Genomic DNA, 9670 nt, shown 5'->3' on the forward strand with positions numbered 1-9670 from the left:
AAAAAAAAAAAAAAAATCTTAACTCTCTCTGGTGGTGAAACTGAAATTGGAACATATAATCCAGCAGGTGGGTTTTCTACAATCAGAGAAAATGAAACAGGAAACAGGTGTGGGCATGTGTGGGCATGTGTGGGCATGGATATATGCTCATTCCACGCATGTATCCAGTGCCTGGCCGTACACCCAGTTGAATCCCCTACCTTGCCTGATGTATGGGTATAAATCAAGGAATTCTGCCTTTTATCTAACCTATTTCTGTTCAAATTTCTATCACCTAAAACATAAAAGTCTTGACTAATTCAAGTGAGCTGTAATTAGTTGGAAAAAAATAATATTCTGTTTCTGTAGATATCTAACGACGTTATGGTGAAGGCTGAAAGAATATAAGATTTAGTCAGATAAACTATAGTTTATAAGTTACAAGTTAGTTGTGGGAACTTTAAAAAGTTAACTGATTAATTAATCTAATTAAGTTTTAGTTTCATTCAGGACACAGAAAACCACTCCTGTTATTTTAACAGAAGATCCAGTATAAAAAATTGTTGACTATTTTTTTGGAATAACTGAAAGAGTAAAAGGAAATTTTTAAGGTATTATGGAGGTAGTAACTGCAGCAAACAACCACTACCCACAGGACTGGAAGAACTAAGGAAAGAGGTTGGAATTATTTACACTTCCAAGCTCGGAGGCACAGCCTTGTGGGACTGGGCCGCAAGCCTATGTGAAGGCATCACTCATTGAGTGCTGGTGCCTCTGAGACGGCTTCATGAGACTGACTCTGTCAATGTAGGAAAAGCCACTGCTATAGGGAGGAGCTGTCCTTGTTGGAGTGAAGAAGCACTGCTTTGGTAATACTCAGGGAACAAAGCAAGACCTTCTCCTCCAACCTTGCAATCTCCCTCTAGCACTCTCCATTGGCAGAACCTAATACAGAGCCTTCAATAGGCAGAAATATGGTCTGAGAGTCCCAGACCCAGAACACAAAGTTGATGGTAGAAGGTGGGTTTGAAGCTGAGGGACAACAGCTTACTAATTAGCACAACCTGTAAGGATAATGAAATATGCTTCAGCAAGATTTAAGCAATATAATTGACAAAAGTCGAAGAAGAACCTTACCTGAAAAAAAGTAGCTGTTTAATAAAAATCGTTCAATGAAAATTTGGCCTACGACCCTGTCTGAGGTAAAGGTAGAGATGCTCAAGTCTTGCTTCTCTCTCGGGAAGCCCTAGTCATTTGTTTCATTAGGGTCAATGTGATGCCTTATTAGATGGCACCAAATCAACTTCCTAAGTTTAAGCTGTAATTACTCATTTCCAGGCTGTTCCCTGTAATTCAAATTCTCTTTTCTTTTTATCATTTGCTCTCATAGAATGTCATTTCTAGCTGTTGTCCACCTTCAGAACCCAACAAATGTTCGTTTCCTTCTGGGAAAATTTTCCAGCCTTAAGTGATTTTTCTGTCTTCTTGTGTCTAGTACTGAAACTAAGTAATTTACTGTTTTTCTTTCCTTTTCCAAGTTATGGTGATATGCCTTGTAATGTGCCTGAGGTCCATAGCCAGGTTCAAATCTCTCTGAACTAGAGAAGAAATTGAAAGGAATTGGAAGGAAATGTGAAGAAATTGGTGGGGAAAACTTGTAGTCTGTTAGCTATGCAGTTTGCATCCTGTGGTGAGACTAGGAAGTGAAACTGAAATAGTATGCTCTCACTGGTACGAAGGACCCCACCACCTTCAAACCCTTTAGACCTTAGAGAGACAGAACATTCATAAACTATGTCCAGTCTCTCACTGCTCATGTGGAAGATTTTTCTGCAAATCTAAATGTGCTTTAGTTCCAAAACTGTTCAAGGCTGTGCTTGAGTATTGTTACATGTTTCTAGAGTTGGGCTAAATTTGATATTGTTCAGATTAGACAATGTTTTGTATCCTCATGGGTCTTTATCTAGTTCTTTGATAAATCGCTATGTATAGAAAAATTATATTCATTCTTCCCTGTGAAGATGAGCCTTCCTATGTAGTGAGAAGGAGAGTCTTTTGAACTTTCACCACCGACTTTGTCCCAAGATTGAACTTAAATTTTACTCTGGATACAAATATCTGTTATTATCTCATTATATAGAATTCCCACAATTAACTATGGACCATCGTTAGCGAAAGCCATTCTATTCATGGTAGAATTCAGAAATTATACGGAGGGGCAAAGTACTGCATTCTTCCTGGAATAAACTCTTCTCATGGAAAGCTTTCTTGTGACAGGTGATAACAATCTTCCCCAATTACTTGTAAAAGTTGACAGTACAAAGTTTCTTTTGAAGATATTCTATTAAGTATATCTTAACCAATGTTTACTGTCAAGCCAAGAATTTATGCCAGATAGGTAGAATAACTTTCTTTTATAAACCTATTATTATCATCAGATAGACAATCAGGTTGCAAAAAAAGTTTCCGTTAACATTCACACATCAAGAGTCAAATATTTTATCTTCTGGTCTCTATCTAATCCTAATAAAAAAAATATAACTACTATTTATTATACCATATACCAACTCCTGTTCTAAATTGTTTATGTTTATATTTGACACTGAGATCAAATACTTAAATGGTTTGAAATCCATGGTCTTTGATAATTTTCAGGCTGTGTTCTTTAATGCCAAGTGTGCTCATTGTTTATTGGTTTTACTAGAAATGCTTATTGAATGCAGTGACTTCCTTCTAGTTTCTTGGTTTCTCCTTTCTAGGCAAGCAATGAGTAGTGAAATGATGAAAGATGATTTTAAAACACACAAAACCTGTTCCTTGTGTAGATAGAGCTTAAAGAATATAAACAGATGGGTTTCTCCCACAAGGACAGGTCATCATACCATCAGGGGAAAATGAGTTGGCTGCTGCTGAGTGAAGAAGCAATGAAGTCATTGCTATGCACATAATTAAAATGTGATATTTCAAGAGGAGTGAATCTAAGGAGGAAAAAAGAAAAATTACAGATAATACATACTGCAATTGTGTCTTTGAATTAATATGTACCTGGGTATAGAAGAAGCAATGCAAACAAATGTCAGCCATCAAAAATAGGCAGAATGACAATAATTTAACTTATAATCTTCTTCACTCCACACTCCTCCACACACACATTAAAGGGTAATTTATTTACTCTTGCTAAGCACCTTTGAACCATGTAAGTATTGTTAGTAGACTAGATTTAATACATATAGAATAGCTTGATGCACGCCTGTCTAATAGTAGTCCTAGTTAGTGTATAATAAGGTGAACAAATTCAGGAAACATGGGTTGGGTCATGCGTTTCTTGATATTGCAATGATAGATTTTGCATCTACATCTGAATTATTAAGTATGCCAGTTCAGGAAATAAACTTTTCTCGTCATGGCCATTATTTGGCTTACACAGATATTCTCCTTCTAAGCAGACTTAGGCCTAAATAAAGAAGGGAGCACTCTAGGATTTTGAACAATGGATCCTGTGCCCTTCCTCTCCAGGAAGTTGCCTACTAAGGAGAAAACAGCAGATGTACAAGCAACTGTTATCTTGGGTAAAAGAGATGCTTTTCTTGGGACCATATCAGTTTCATGTTTACAGCTCCTCTAAGGCTATATCTATATGATGACAGGCTTTCTGGTGAAAACTGAGAAATTCAGTTCCAAATATGAATGCTACAAAATGTGTGGCTATTTGGCAAAGGGAGGATCAAACATCTGGATCTTTGACTCAGTTTTTCCATTTTTACCCAATATTTTCATATCGTGAAAAACACCAATTAAAAAAAGCAGCCGGTCTGGTGTTTTGGCTTTCTCAACAGCCAATTTGTATCTCAGAATGTTTGGTCCAATTGATTATGCTGCTTTAGATGGCCAGAATGAACAGATAAAGATAAAAATAGTTGATTAGGTAGCTGTTCTAATTTGCTTCAGTTGGTATGGCGGTAAACTCTGATAAGTGCTTTCCAAATGCAAATGAAATCTCATATCTCAGAATTCAGTAATCTATTAGGAGGTAGATAACTCTCATGATTCCTCAGTTCTCCAGATAAAGAAATGGTACAGAAAGTAACATGATTTACTTTGGGAAATTCACAGCAAGTCAGTGTTCATTTTCTGCTAGAACTTGTGGGTTACTCTCTTGGTAGGACCTCAAACCCTCAAAATGAGAACAAAATACACATGAGTACTTATAGACAGCAAACTACAATTTACTTTTGAGTTTCTGTGGAATAGAAATACTACACAACTGAAAAAAGACAGAAAGTAGGAGACATCTTATTGAAATCCTCTTTTACTGTGTACTACATTGAAGTTTCCAAATATTCCAATTCTGGAGAATAGCCTATTATCAGGCTATCAATCAATGTTAATACATTAAATGCATTTTATTTATAAAATTGAGGGCTATATAAATCAGGATAGAAAATATCAAGGTAATGTAATTTGTCTTTAAAATAAAAAAATTATTTTTGAAAATAATCAAAACATAAATACTGAGATTACGATACAGTTTATGTACAATCGAACTTGAGCAGTAGGTTTATTATTAAAGCGGTACAAGTTCTACTCAGGGAATAGATTGATTTTTGGAAATATTTATGTAATCAGGAATTGTTTCAAAAAGAAATGTAATAATATATCTAAGTAAATCACCTTTACATTATATATGTCATTTTTTTTCAAATAATGATGACCTAGATATAAAAATACTAGTGCAACCATTTTTGTAGGCCTGCATCTAGGTTTCCAGATGATGATGATTCTATAGCTACTTTCAAGATAACATTTTTTCTTTTGGCAATGAATCTGATGCTATGGAAAGATTAAAAAAAAAAAAGAATACTAAGTCAAAGAATAAAATTGAAATAATATTTAAGGAAAATTATTTTTTCCCATGTATTTTTAAATTTTACAGCTTTCAAAATAACCCAGCATACAGTACCCCTCAGATTGACTGACTCATCTCCATGTCCACACACTTTCTTTAAAAACAGAAAAATCATTTTTGAAAATGATCAAAACATAACATTTTGCTGGAACAGATGCCTTGCCTGTGCTCTGTGCCACATTTTTGTAGTATTTAAAATGAATGTTTCAGTTTTAAACACCACGGCATGACTAATTGCCAATGAAGAGGAAAAGAAGGCCCTGACGAGTCCAACTAAGGGTCTTCCTCCACTCAATTTGTGAAAAACACCAGAGCTTATGATCTGGGCACACCTAGCACTTGTCATGGGGCTGCCCTTCTCAAGATTGCTTCTCAAAGAGAAGTGTTTTTGAAAATTTGATTGTCCTTAATAAGGGGGTAATTTTTTAATATTTAAGACCAATATGCACTTTGGGATAATCTATTCATCATTTTATTTTCATCTTTTATAATATTACATGCTTTCAAATTCCATCTGGATTTTAAATCCCAGTTTACTAGAATGTCCCAATTTATGTTTGTTGTTTCAGCATAAGTATTAACAATGGTTCCTTTCTTTTTTAAATTGGCCTGATTTGGAAGAAAAATTACATAGCGATCCGAAGTATAAAGATCCTCTGTTCAGGGAAAACAAATACGCACTACTTTATTTTTCTTGTTACATTTTCTATATTATTGATTTAGTGATGAATGAATAAAAATCATATAGATTTCTCCAAGTGCCTCCAAATTTGGAAAACTGGTTAACTACATGATCTTTACTTTTCACCAGGATAAAAGATCAATCTGACTTTGCCCTCTAAATTTCTGCTGATTGTCATATTGCAGATGGTGGCTGTGACTAGCCCAGTGATTGTCCTCTTCTCCTTATCAGCTTCATTGTAAACCTCTGAAACATGAGAGATCAGTTGAAGAAAGTATTTTCCAGAATAAAGATTTTATAGGTCACTGTAGAACACTAAGATCATATGGACATCATCGTCATCATCATCATTATCATCATCATCATCATCATCATCATCACAACGATGACAGTAATTATTTTTTAGTCTCAAGCTGTATGTATTAGGACAAAAGTGCCCCTTGTATTAATAGATGTTTGCTCATTTCTAATCTTAACACATATGTAGGTTTGAACCTGCTATGAGCTCCAGAGATTTTTTGTGCTGGAAAAGTTATTCAAATTTTATAACTTTTGATCTTTAATGGAAAATATAGGATTCATGGAGAGAAACAATCAGACAAGTTTGTTCCAATTTTGAAATGCTTCTAAATGTGTTAAGGGCAGGACCTAGAATCTACCATTATGTTATGCCAGTCTACTGGAATTTTGTAATAATTATTGAGCCAATTTACTACAAGGAAAACAGTGGAAACATAGACTGAATGCAGGTTCAGAAATATCATTTCATGATCCACAATGCTGGAGTTAATGATAAACCACCGATACTTCATTTTCCTTACATAAAGTGTTAGTGTAACCCTGCGTCTATAGTCTTTGCCAGGGCCTCAATCACACATTACATAATGCTGAGTTTTCCAGAGGAGTCATAGCTCACACCCTCAGAACAATATGGTGAATGTATAGAGGGATATAGCCAAATATGGAAACAAATAGGGATTGAGGTTATACATTTTTATTTCTTTACGTCATCTTAAGTTATCATTTTTTGGGAAAGTACCATGTAAGTGGATTCCTGAATTGCACAAGACACCCTGTATCTCTCCCTAATGAATAGCATCTATAATGAGGAAAGGATTTGATTGTAAAATAGAATGTGGAAATGAAGAAATCAACAAAACATTAACCTAAGCAGAAATTGCCTAGCTCAATTGTTCCCACTACAATTCTGAAATGTAAAATGATGAATACATTTTTAGAAAATATTTAATGTATAATTTATTTTATACTCTTCTTCTTATGCTAGAAAACATTTGAGAAACTTATACATGTGCTATGCACAAGAGGAAGTCAGAAGAACCAAAAAATATGACTCTTTGACTTACCACGCTGTTGAGAGTCAGCTATGAACTTATATGGGAATAAATAATTATTTCCTAAATTGTGTCACATGAGAACATGTCACATATATCTGAGACTGTTTTAAATATTCTGGAATATCATATATTCCAGACTACAATGATTTCTAATATTTTATGTCATTCTTTCAGATTCCTTTTTTTTAGACTGAACATTTGTACTTTGAGATTAGAAAATATAATCATCATTGATATAGCTTTGGAATCAGAAGGCATCTAGAGAATAATCATTACATTAATGATTATGTGCATATTCAGTAAATGCTTCAAGAAAGATATGAAAAAAATGCAATCTTTAAGAATTATGGATTGGTTCAAGGGGAAAAGTTGAATATTTTAGGCAATCAGAATGAGAAAGAAAGAACCTGGGAAATTGTGAGACTGTGAAAACACTAGTAGACAGTTTCAGGGATTAGGGAAGTGGAGAAAAATAGAATTGGATGGATGGGGATTCTGGAAGACCTTTAAAAGCAGGTATTGCAAGAAAGACTTGATCTGGAGGCTGCCCAAGGCTTTGATTAAGGAAAGTGATTGCTTATCCATTGAATCTGAAAAGGTTGGTTCAGTGGCGATGTGGACTAAAGCAAGGAAAAGTCAGAGTTGAGGGCATAATAATTCAGTTATGGAATAGTAAAGACCTCCAAAGCTCTTCCCCCCGTCCCCAGCTATACAAAGGTACTTTGCTGTTGACTTATAATGGTATGGCTTAATCAGTGACCTCATTCAACAGACATAGGTTTGAGTGAAGGCAATTTATAAAAACCAAACCACTTACCATCATTTAGAATGTCCTAAAGATCATCACATGGTAATTTAAAGCAACATGAGTAAAGTAAAATATGAGTGTCAAAAATGTTTTAAGCATTGGCATCATCAAAGAGATGAACATTTTATCTTGCTCCATGACTTAACTGTCACATCAGAGTATATTATCATTTCTCAAAGTGCATATTGTATGAAGAATTGATTCCTTGGAATATTGGTAAGTGTTAGGGTGGACGGAAAGATTTCATGATCAAACATACTAGGAATGCTGGAGTCAAAAAATTAAACAAAATCCTTACTGCATGTAATATACTAATATCGTTTGTGTATAGCAAGGAGGGGGCTCTAACATGTGACATTTCCAATCAGATTTGACCATGGTACTTTATTTTCATGTAGCTTCTCTTGGGACTAGTAGGTTATTGAAAACACAGTAGGAAATGCTCAAATAGGCAAATAAAAGAATATAATATAGTTCCAAGTGTGATATAGATATACAGATAAAATATAAAGAAATATGTATATATAATTTCATTAGAATTAAATAATTTCATAACTGCACGGAATTCAAGTAATTCAGCCTTTGCTAATTGCCTTTGACTTTAAGACTTGTCAGAATTCTTCTGCTCATTAAATTCACAATCTTTCCTTATGAGGAATGTTGAAGACGACTTCACTGGAGTGGCTCACCCACTCACAGCCCCCAAATCAGGCTGTTCATCATCTGAGTGTTTTTCTTCAAGCACACAAAGAAACTATTTTTTGTTGGGTATGGGCTTCCCCTGACCTTCCACCCACCCCTGTTAAGTAGAGAGTCATCCCCAAAGAGATGTGTCATTCTTGGAACAGAACATCCCCTGGAGGAGATTCACTGAGTAATCATTCAGTTAGAAGCATAAATATACCCTGAGGGTCGAAAAAACCCATAGTGAAAGAGAATAATGGGCAAAGGGAATTGCATTCCAGGTTATTAAAATAGACACAGGCATTGAAGTGAATGTGCTGAGAGGAAACAAAGGGAACTCTCCAAAATTCAAACATGAAACTCTGGGTGATAAACTCTTGACCAGGTCATGATTAACTTCTCAGTCACTCAGGAAGAGATCATCCTTCTCTTTAAGGTGGTTGATCTACAGTGAGCCATATCCTGTTGACTTCACTAGGCTGATAAGAAACACAAACTTTCTTCCTTTTTCTCTTTCCTTTTTTTCCCTGTACTCTTCCATTTGTGGCTATCAGGTTGACACTGCAAAAGACATTAGACAAAGGATTAGTCAGAACTCAGGATTCTCCGGTGAATCAGAGCAGCCTACCTGCAGCCAGACAAGCCTGAGGCAGGGAGTAGATTTGGCATCAGCCCTGCTCTGTAGGTTGGAACAGGAGCTGAGAGAGCTGTCCTTGCTGCAGAGGCTGGCGGAGAAGTTACTGCTGGGTGGGCTAGGCATGGGTCCAATAGGGATCAACATGTTCTCATCACGATTCAGGCAGACGCCTGGCACCAGGAGAGATCCAAGCCGGAGCTGTCCAACAGGTGGGCAGAGCATTGCTCAGAAATTCTGACCAGCTAGGGATTTGATTATCAAAAGTACAGGATATGACAGGGGTTAGAACATGGGCTCCTGGTCTCATTTACCCCACTTTTAACTATATGATCGTGGGCAAGTTACTCAATCTTTCTAAACCTTAGTTTCAGATCATGTTACTAAGGCTTTTTTTTTTTTTTAATAAAATGAAATGATAATATCTAACATTTATTTAGCACTATATATTATGTATTGCACAAAGAGCCTGCTATACTTAATTATAATTAATCCTCAAGACAATCCTACAGGATAGATGTCATTATTATTTCCATTTCACTTGCGAGAAAAGTAATTCTCAGGTCGCTGGCTGGTAAGTGATAAATTCAAAGTTGACTTCAAGGACCAAGATTTTTAGCCA

At 35.5% G+C, this 9670-nt stretch overlaps 1 pseudogene; it reads right to left on the bottom strand.

The window, feature by feature from the left end:
- LOC120591453 (actin-related protein 2/3 complex subunit 4-like) overlaps window positions 1-9273 on the bottom strand; it is a 102765-nt pseudogene extending 93492 nt beyond the window's left edge.
- Window positions 9274-9670: the final 397 nt, after the last annotated feature.

This window comes from Pteropus medius, unplaced genomic scaffold (assembly GCF_902729225.1).
Source record: "Pteropus medius unplaced genomic scaffold, Ma_sr-lr_union100, whole genome shotgun sequence".
Classification (NCBI taxonomy): Eukaryota; Metazoa; Chordata; class Mammalia; order Chiroptera; family Pteropodidae; genus Pteropus; species Pteropus medius.